Genomic DNA, 10,939 nt, shown 5'->3' with positions numbered 1-10,939 from the left:
ATAAGACAGTCATAAACTATTAGTGTCCAAAGGAGAGCAACAAAGATGGTGAAGGGTCTGGAAGGGAAGCCATATGTGGAGCAGTTGAGGTCACTAGACTTGTTCAGCCTGGAGAAGACGCGACTTACGGAGACCTCACCACAGCCTACAGCCTCCTCACAAAGGGAAAGAGACGAGGCAGGCACTGATCTCTTCTCGATGGCCACGAGAGACAGGACCCAAGGGAATGGCCTGAAGCTGTGCCAGGGGAGGTTCAGGAACGGGTTCTTCACCCAGAGGGTGGTTGGACGCTGGAACAGGATCTCCAGGGAAGCAGTCATGATATCAAGAGTTCAAGAACCATTTGGGCAATGCTCTCAGACACATGGTGTGAATTTTGAGGTTGTCTGGTGCAGAAATGGGTGTTGGACTTCATATAGGTCCTCTCCAATCAGGATATTCCATGATCCTTGAAAGCTTTGCTTTCTGAGCAGGGCACTGCCACCAGCAGGCTGCTGGGGATGAGGTGCATGACTGAAAGCACAGCTGGCTGTATCTGGGTCCTGCATGGTGCCTTCCCCAGAGCAGGGCTCACAGCCCTCCCAGGAGACATGAACACCCTCCTGCACCTTCAGAGTGGGGATTGACTCCCTGCCTAGAGACTGAAAAGGACAGGCTGCCTTCCTTACCCCAAAGCCTCCGAAAATCTGTGTTCCACTTGTGGATGGGAGACCTTCTTGAGCCTTTCAGTGCTTGAAGGGGGCCTATAAGAAAGATGGAGACAAAGGTTTTTGCAGGACCTGTGGCAATAGGACAAGGGGTGATGGTTTGGAGCTGAAGAAAGGTCAATTTAGATGATAGAAAAGGAAGACATATTTTAGGATGAGGGTGATGAAACACTGGAACACGTTGCCCAGAGAGGTGAGAGTTGCTCTCTCTCCCTGGATACATTCAAGGTCAAGTTGGACGGGAATGTGAGCAACCTGATGTAGCTGAAGATGTCCCTGCTCATTGCAGGGAGGTTGGACTAGACAACCTTTAAAGATCTCTTGTAACCCAAACTATTCCATGATTCTGTGACTTGTTTTCCTTATTTCTGTTCCTGATTTCTAGCCACCAGCATCCCTGGCCATGGAGTGTGGTTCCCCTGTTACCTGGAGAAGCATGCTGCCGCAGCAGGGGATGGCTGGAGGGCCAGGGTGACAGCAATGGCTGTGGGTGCCTTTGCAGAGGGTCTGTGAAGGCTGTGAGGGGTGTGCTGTCTCTTGCTTAGGTAGCTTCAATGGGAAGCATTTTCTGCACATGTCTGGATGAGATCTGGGTTGAAGCAGTTGCCCTGCAGGCAGAAAATCAAAATGTTGTGGTCCTGCAGAGCCTGCCTCTTCCCCCTTTCCTGGGAAGCTGCTGTGGGGCAGGTAGAAAGTCCAAGTGCCTGGTTACCATGTTTGGGAGAATTTCTGTTTTACATCTGAGAGCTTTGGTCTGATGCAAAATGTAAAAAATGGTTCAGGGATTTAAAGGTGAGTGTGAACAATGAGCTTACCTGGTGCTCCTGATGTCCACATTCAGCACTTGTGTGGCCACAAAGCTTTTGGAGGGGCTACTCAGGTCCTGTGTGGGGACATCCCCAACAGCAGACATGGTCTGGAGCCATGGTTTGTGCTGGAAGGAGGTGCCCAGTTGAGCTGGCACAGTACTGGAAAGCAGATGCCTCTCCTGGTCTGTGCTTTTTGGCAAGCATCCTATCTGCTGGCACAGCCACTTTCCTCTGTGGCACTCTTTCCAAGAAGTCCATGGTAGCAGGGAAAAACCTCACCCTCAGCAATGTCTGCCAAGACAGGAAACAGAAGCAGAGGGGCCGCCCTGATGGGCAAACCCATGATCTGGAAAACACTGATTCATGTCATGCCAGCCTTTGGCTGTGCTGGGCAGGGGGTTCCCCTCTGGGATTGCCCCAGGGTTGGGTCCCCTTACTCCTTGACAACCAGTGACCAGGAATAACCATGGTCACAGGATGGAAATGTTGGGTGCCACATTAGCCTGAAAGTCATTGGAAACAGTGCAAGATTTGTCCCTGGAGTGCTGAAACTTCCTCTGTATTTCATCACCTCCTCCACTGCCAGTGAGAAAGGGAGAGGAGGCAAGATTTGAGATCTGCAGTTAGAGCTGGTTTGGGGACAGCTAGAGGTGAGCTTGATTCTGCATCCAACAACCTTTTCATGAAGGAGGTGAAAGAATATGGCTCCTGAGAGAAACCAGGGTTTCTGGTGTGGTCCAAGGGTTACACACACACACACACACACACACACACACACACACACACACAGACACACACACAGAGCTCTGGGCATGGCTGGGAAGGCAGTGTTTGTGACCGTCCGAAAGCAGAGCATGCTGTTCTGGATGCAGGGGGGAACCTGGGGCTGGTTCCTCACATCCTCAATTATGTGATCCCTGAAGGATGCAGGGATGTCTGTCACAGATGTGCTGGGAATCTGCATTGGGAAGTGGCTCAGTGACACATCTCAGACCCACTGAAACCTCTCTTTAGATATTCAGAGGGTCTTTGCGCCTGGTTCAGACAAATGTCTCATCCCCAGATTACCCACTGGGGGGCCTGACCGTAGGAAACTCTAGCAGTTAGGGATGGGAGAAGTCAAAGGAGTCTGATGCTCAGCTGGTACACACCTGCACCAAATGTAGCTGCAGATTTGTGAGCATCCTGGGTTGTTTTCTTGAATAAATGTTCATATAGAATGATTTTTGTGGGATCCAAATTAGGTTCATGTAATGGGATCTGTTGCTGGACTCATCTCCATCTGTTTTAAGTTAATTTCAGTGGGGTCAGGGCATTTCTGCCAGCAGAGAGGGGAACAAAAAGCATCTTGTAATTAGGTTTTAAATGAAAAATATAGAGTTTGGGTGTCATCCCCTGGCTGCCCTTGTTTACCCAAACCAAATGTATCACAGCACTTTGACCTCCTGCTGTTCAGCAGCATGACATTGCTTGTCTGTGTAACCTGATTCCTGACACAAGTACCTTGTACCTACTTGAACAGTATTGGGTGCTGGGTAACCAAGTTAAACCAGGCTGCACATCTTCCAGTGCTGCACAGGAACTTTTCTGTGCTCTGTAACTACTCAGTGTACTGCACAGGGCTACACTGATATCTGTTTATCAGTGTTTATAGTTCTTAGAAGTTAACTGAAGTCTGGAATCCCTGGAGAATCCTCACTTCTCCAATACACAGGATATATTTCTCACCTGCAACTTACACTTAAAAGCAAGATGTTCTTCAGAGATTTTTAACTTTATTTTGCAGCTGCTTCCTTACTTTTGAACAGTGACTTGCATAGGATTGTTTCCCCCTTCTCAGTTGAGCATCAAAGTCAATTTTACTGCCAGTCCTAATATCCAAATTTAGCTGAGCAAGAGCTTGCAAATGGGGTGTGTCTCTACTAGAAAAAGTTGCGAATTCTTTGCATTAGACAATGAAAGATCTACCTGCAAAAATGGAGATACTATCAACAAGAAGCATTTATAAGGAGATTATTTTTGAAGTGCAGTTTTAATTTCCTCTTTCAGGGTCCTGAAAGCTGTTATCCTCATTGTTAGCTAAAGGTGTGTCAAGAAGCAGATTGTCATGAGGGTAAAGATGTTCTTCCTGCAGTCCATTAATTCAATATGCTTATTCATTGAATGGTATTTGAGATTTTTGTTCAAACTTGTTTTTATTACCTTTATTACCACACAGGGAAGATAGTAACATTCCTGTGGGATTTTCTATGAGTTTAACTCATTTGCACAGAGCAATTCCAGCTGAGCACATTTCAGAGTAGAAAAGCAGCAGGTCTAGGCGCAGGTGGCTGGCAGCAGCTTTCTGACTAAGCAGGCACTCCTTGCCACCTTCTGCTGGGAATATGTGGCTATCTCCTGGAGCTGGGGGGCACACAAAGCCCAAGCAGAGGGGCCTGAGTTGGTGCTTGGAAGAGTCAGTAAATACTCTCAGTGTGGGGCTGGACTGGAAAATCAGGGTGAGGTGATGTCCAGCAGCTTTTACATGTGGGATGGGGTGTGCAGCAGCTTGGGGGAAGGATGTTCCTAGGGTGGCTGACCTTTCTGCAGTGCTGGGGGAGGCATGTGAGGCAGCGTGGGGTGAGGGTGTATGGGCTATGACACGAGCTGCTTGTAGCTCATTGCTTTTCATCCTCCTGTGCTGGGAAATAGCTCTTTTATTTCTGTGCACTGTGGGATAATTTTATAGAAGCGGGGTCATGTGCAGAAAGGGGTCCAGGGGTAGCAGAAGAGGATTTGGGGTCCTCATTAGAATGTGAGGTAAAAGACCAAGAAATCACACCTGCCACATTTCTTTGGCTCTTTTCAAAACTTTATTAAGTTTTAGGTCAGCAAAAGAATGAAAGTTTGAGTTCTGCAGGCTGGCTCAGCTCTGCAGACCAGAGCAATGTCAGCTAGGCCATGAAGAAGCCCAGTTCTTTTCTGTGAGTACCGGGACATGACAGGTCAGTAAGGCTGTGGAGGAACTTGCTGGCTCCAAAGGCACTGTCACTGCTCAGCAGCCAAAGAGTGGTTGGAGGAATGGAAGAGGTGGATCCAGCTTTCAAGACTTTGTGTGTTTAACTCTGATCACTTGGGTCAGCTTGCAACAATATTATTTCCAACTGATGTGGTGTCTTCCTCTCTCCCGTTTGTGATGACTACAAGTAATAAAAAGGATTTCTTTTTCTCCATTAGCAAACAGGCTGAGAAGAGCTATGTGTATATACCAAATGCTGGCCTTACAGCATAGGGACAGGAGCACAGCCTGGGCGATGGGGCTCTGAGTTCACCAGCAGATTGTGTCACACTGTGTTTACCACTGAGGGGAAAGTTCCCATGACAGGCCATGCTTTGTGTAAGAGACACAACCAAGGGGTGGTGGGCAAAGACTGGATACCCAGGACTTCCCAGACAATAGCAGAAATCACTAGGATGAAGTTTCACTCTCTGTTCCAGTTTCAGCATGTGTCAGTGAAGTGAGAACCTCCTAGACAGCAGCTAACTGGACTTCCTCTAGGTGCCCTAGATGAAGGCAAGTGAGTGGAGAGCACCTCCTGGGGTCCAAGTCTGAAACCTTTCAGTGTGAGGGGGCTGTTGTTTCTAGCCAGTCTGAGACACCTGTGAGACCACAGGATACAACCTCTCACTTTTCCTCTTATTTAGCGAACTACTTCCCAGCCCCAACTTTGGTTTCATTTATGCTTTGCAACCCTTGGTAATTATGCACATGCTAAGTTATATGCTTTTAAGTACAACATCCTTTGTCTTTCAAAATTATCACAGAAGCATGCCAAGGCATGGATCTCTGATGTCTTTGAAGCCTTCTCCAAAGAATTCCATGTGCAGACTATGTTTTGTGATAGGTGGGGAGCAAACTTTTCACTCACACCTATGGAAGCTCACTCTGAGGTTAAAGGGAACCATCAAGTTGGCCAATTCAAGTATTATCTTACTACTTGAAAGCAAAATGTAAACCCAAGATCTTGAAGCCAACCAATATGAAATATTTAAATACTAAGGTACTTACCTAACCTAATTTTCTCAGATCCAAAAAGATTCCTTCCTCCTGCAAAATACTTTGTTCTTTCCAACATGGACCCTATTGCCACAGGAAGAATCCTTACCTTGTGCTGAGAAGATGGATCTGCTCATGATTTTTTTGAATCCAGGTGTGAAAGCCAAGCAGAACCATGTTCAGCAGAAACATCCTTGGCAGCAGTTAATCTTCATCCTCTTGTCATAGTTCTGCCTCTGTTGTCTTCCTCTCCAAGTGATGAAAACCTGTTTTTTCCTAGGTCTGTTTGAAGGAGGTTGGTGTTGGTGTCTGACATGCAGCAAAACTGTGATTTGATAACTTCAATAGTGTGAACCCTTCTGGGGAGCTTTTCTACCAGTGGTACCAGCCTCACACCATGATAGTTTTGTCCTCTCTGGCCATATCTGGACCAAGATAACCCCAGAGAACTTTCCTGATTTTGGTTTCTTCTGGCATTAGAGATACTACATGCCTGAGTAATGAGCCAGGAGCTCAAACCTGACAGTAATGTCCTAAATCTTCATCAAAGGAAGGGCTTGCATTCAAGCATGGTCTGCATCCCCATCCTGGTATTTCTGCTTGAGGAGTGGTCGTAGCTTAGGCTGCTGACACCTTTGCTGTGATATTCTGGTGGAGGAGGCATCTGTCCCTGAGGCTGCCCTGGCACCCTCCCCTGGCATTTGAGCGAGGGAGGTGTGCATTTCTGTGGTTGCTCTGACATGGAGAGGGAGGAGGGATTCATGTCAGACATTTCTGGCAGGGGGCAGCTGTCCCTGACATGCTCACAATGGGCAGGAGACGTCACGTGCTGGAAAGGAAGTCCCCTTGACCTGGCAGCCCTGGCAGCTGTTCCCAGTTTGCTATCCCTGGACCTTCAGCCAGGCATCTTCATAGCCTGGGAAAAGTCACCCTCCCCATGGGTCAGAGGGAGTGATATTGTCCCTGTGTTTGGTGCTGCTTGCAGGCAGATAGGCAGCCTCAACATCTAGCATGTGATGACTTGGGGAGGAACAGCAGATGCTGAGGGAAGGATGTAGCTTTTTCCTTTTCACCTGAAAGAAACCAGAAGTGTTCTTCCTGTGTGGAAGTTCAATGTTCTAAGCATAATTCACCCCAGAGGAGTGGGAACTCCTTCCTTCTATCCTGTTCCTGTTGGGAAATGGAGGGCAAATTGTGGGGTCACAGCACCAGGCTTGGGGTTCAGAGCAGATCTGGAGGAGCTCTTGGCTGGGGCCATTGTGGGGGATTCTCAACTGCCTGTAGCACAGATGTTCTGAAAAATATGTCTGCTTTGGAGATGGTTCAGGGATCTCTGACTGAAAAGCAGCATTATTTTCAGCATCCCATTTTAAAGGTACTCCAGTGTCTCATAGTCCTTTCTTTATACCAGCTTACTCCCGTTTCTTTCTATTAACATTGCTTTGCTTCTCTGTTTACAGCTTCCTAATGCCTTTGAGGTTCAGCATGAAGACACAAGTAGCAGCTCTCTGTGAAGCCAGAAAAATTTGTATGTGTGCTTCCAAGATGCAAGTTGCTTTTCTTACAGTGCCCCTGCATTAAATAGGGGTCTCTAAGTTGGGGACCCTTTTCACTTGTATGTCCTCAGGGGCTAGCATAGCCATGGGCTGAGGGAAGGCAAATGGGAACGGCCTCATCAGTTAAGCTACAAGAAATGGTGCAAGGAGCCACATCCTGAGCAGCATCAGACACTTGTGCTGCAATGTGGCTCAGTGCTCCAGATGTGATAGCACAGCTGGGCTGCACACACAGGGCTGGGGTGTCCTGACAGAGCTGCTCTGTCAGCTGATCCCAGGAGCTGCCAAAACCACCCTGTGTGGTTTCCTGACACCCAGCAGCTCCCGTGGTGCGAGAGGAATGTGCTCATGCATATTTAAGAGCTGGAATGGGCCATGCCTGTCCTCGCCAGTGCTCAGCTGGTGGATCCTATCCGGTCACCCACGGCTGTATCTGGGCTGGCACAGGGCTTGTGTGCAAGGGATGAGAGGGCTAATTTTAGATCAGGGAATGCAACACTGGAAAGGTCACTGGATGGGACCAAATCCCAGCTGGTCCTCATGATGGCAGCAGCATCGTGTTTAGGCCTGGTGGAACCAATCATGACCTCTTTTCACTGCAGTTGTTTTACCCCAGCCCAGGCACCTCCCCCGGCCCAGGGCTCTCTCCTTTGGGGCCTCTCCTTTTGCCCAGCAGGAAAGGCTGTCCATTAACTCTCCATCACAGGATGGTGGAAAGTACTGGGGGAAAGCACCCAGGAAACTGCAAAAACAGTATTTCTGTTTGATTTCTTGACAGTGAAATACCAGGAAGTTCTTCTGTTTTGAACTTCCCTGTGGGTCCTTTAGGTTTTCCCCTTCCTGTTCCTGGCCTCTCTCCTGTGGCATTATGCTCATGTGCCCAGGCAAACTTGGGCTTGATAAGTGCTGCAGAGGGAAGTTTCCAGGGGAAATCCAAGTAGCCATGAGGACAGCCTGTGTTTCAAGCCCTCTGACTCAGCAAGAAGCTTATTGCTTATATTTCACTGTTGAAATCAACAGAGTTATTGCTGCCAAGTTTACTGACAGTAGAGAACAGCCCTTCATTTCTTTGTAAATAGGGACATATTTCTGAAGGAGATTTACAGTTCTCCTTATGATTGAAATTCCCACTGATCAGGCAATGAAATGTTCCTTTTCTCAAAAAACCATCTGAGGAATCTTGTTGGATCTTCAGGGTAATAACCTTTTCTTTTGCCTTTCCTGCCTTGGCACAACCTGCACCATAGGGCTGGGAAAGGTGCTTTGCTCCTAGGATTTTTCTCAATAACACAGTGCCCAGACATGGATTCTTCCTAAACCACTTCCTAAAGAGATGGGGTTGTCACAATTATTTTGAACATCACCTTCAGAGAAAAGAGGAAAATATCTAAGGTAAATAAATGTGAGTGCTGGATATGAAATCCAGTGCTGGGATGTAAACTCAATAATTTGTATGCAGTATGTAAAGATAAGCAGCCCTGTGTGTGTGTTTTTAACTCCTCCAGGCTTCTCTCTACCTGCATCAGAAAGAAGCTGCTTGACTCATCAGAGGTTGAAAGGGCAAGTTATATATATATGTATTTTAACTGAGGAAAATAATATTCCTTTGAGGGTTCTGTTTGGTACACCCCATGCAAGCATTTTCCCAGAAATACAGCTGGAACAGCAACAATGCAATTCATTTTTCTTGCTGTGACTAAAACAATGGCATCTAAGTCCACATATCAAGGCTGAAGGTCAACTGATTGTGGAGACATAACAGTTCTTGTTTTCAATGGATTGTGAATAACTTTGGGAAATGGAATAATATTGCTGTGAGTTGTTATGCCTGCCTACAGGCAATTTTTTTAACTCAAGATTTTCTTCTGCTTTGGATGTTTAATAGAACAAAATTAGACATTCATCCAAGTATTCCCACCCTGTTGCAAGGCAAAGAAATCCTCTTTTTTAAAAAATTAATTCACTTAGGAGACACAACCTTGAGCTGTCTTAGTATTTAATCACTTGCAAAAGGCATTTTGGTGGAAATGAGAAATCCCAGACCCAAGGGTCAGGGCCAAAAGCAGAGGAAATTGTGTGTTCAGGTTCAGCCTCCTCCCCGCAGGCAGTGCTGAAATGTCACATGTGGAATGCCATGTGGTGCTTCCAAATAACAGCTCCTTCCTGAGCTTGCCACAGGCAAATCCAGCCTTTGAGCTGTTTGGGCTGTTGTTTCTCTCCCTGTCTGCTCACAGACAGCGCTCCCATCATACCAGGAATGGTCTTTGTTTCAGAGGGTGACTAACAGCTGCCTAGCAAGGCACAGGGTGGATTGAGCCTTGAGATCACTGAGGGAAAGAGGCACTGTGGGCTTTTGCTGGTGCTTTGGAGGCTCAAGGCCCTTTTGTTTGAAGAGCTCGCAAGATGAAAGTGTGAGCAATTCATTCCTGAGCTCCAGCTGGGACTGTGAGGGGAAGATGACGGTCCACGAGTGCATGACGTGCTTTTGGAGACGAAAGCCACCAGACTTTTGGCCTTGTGCTGCCTCATGAATCCCTGATGATTAATTCCATGATTGCCTCTTACCCATTCAATGAGTTTCTATTCATAGCACAGTTCTTTCAGGAAATATTTTCCCCCCAAGTTTTGGAAAAAAGTATTGAGAAGTTGTGAGCTCCCTCACTCAGGAAATGATCCCCAGCACTTTGTGCCTTGCTCAAGGTGCTGAATTTGTGTGATTGGTTTGATTTTCCCTTCATTTCAGTTCTGGGATTACCCATGATGTGCTTCACCAGGAAGTACTGTTGGATAGGAGCCACCTGGTCTTGTGGAAGGTGTCCCTGTTTATGGCAGGTGGGTTGGAATGAGCTCACCTTTGGCATCCCTTCCAATTCTAACCATCCTATGATTCTGTAAAAGCCCCTGGTGGTAGGGATGGCATGCTGTCCTCAGCAGTCCAGCCCTGCCAGCAGTAGTGGTGGTTTTGCTGCTAACTTGGGTCTACTTACTTACTTCAGTAGAAGCTTCTCTATGCCTGACCCCCCACAGAAAATGGAGAGGAGCACATTCCTTCCCTTTTACAGCCATTTTTTAACCAACTGGAAGACAAATTATCACATCTGTGTTCTGTGCCTCCCTTGGAAGTACTTCCTTAGTCCATAGACAGAAAAAAGTTGAAGGCCACTGCTCTGCAGTAACCAATATTAAGCAAAGCTCTCATTCTCTATGAATGCAGCTTGTGAAATCATTCCTGTTTTCTGGGCTTTCTTCTGATTCTCAGCCTCTTTCCCACCTGCAGTTTGCCATCCCCTTCCCTGGGGCTGAGTGCAGTCCCCTTTCTGCCTTCTGGCTTGGTTTGCTTTTTCTGCACTTCTGCACCATTCACACAAAAGCAGTTCTGTCTTGCCTGGCACCAGTCTCCCCACAGTCCTGGGAACCAAGGCACAATCCTGCATCCCCTAGCAAAGCCATGGCCTGTCCCCCGTGCCATTATGGAGCTCAGGCAATGGGGCTACTCATGCTGCCAAGCACAATTTCATGCCTGGCCACACATAAACTATGTCTGGTCAAATGTCTTGGCACTTAGGTATCATTTTAAATGTCAGACTTTAATCTGCCATTCACTCTGCCTCATTTAGCAAGAGCTACAATCTCTGTGCAGCTTGCAGGGAAGCCTTACACTGACAATTCAAGACTTTCAGGTACTATGAAGATGGCAGAAATACTACAAACAGCCTTTTTCCAGAGTTTTCTGTGCCTTACATATTCTTTTCTGGGAAAATGTATTCTAATTGTGTTGTATGAATTTACAAATACAAATTGAGAGTACTACATTGGAAGAGTGTTGGAGGC

This window comes from Ammospiza nelsoni, chromosome 6 (assembly GCF_027579445.1).
Source record: "Ammospiza nelsoni isolate bAmmNel1 chromosome 6, bAmmNel1.pri, whole genome shotgun sequence".
Lineage (NCBI taxonomy): Eukaryota > Metazoa > Chordata > Aves > Passeriformes > Passerellidae > Ammospiza > Ammospiza nelsoni.
This window is presented reverse-complemented; position numbering follows the sequence as displayed.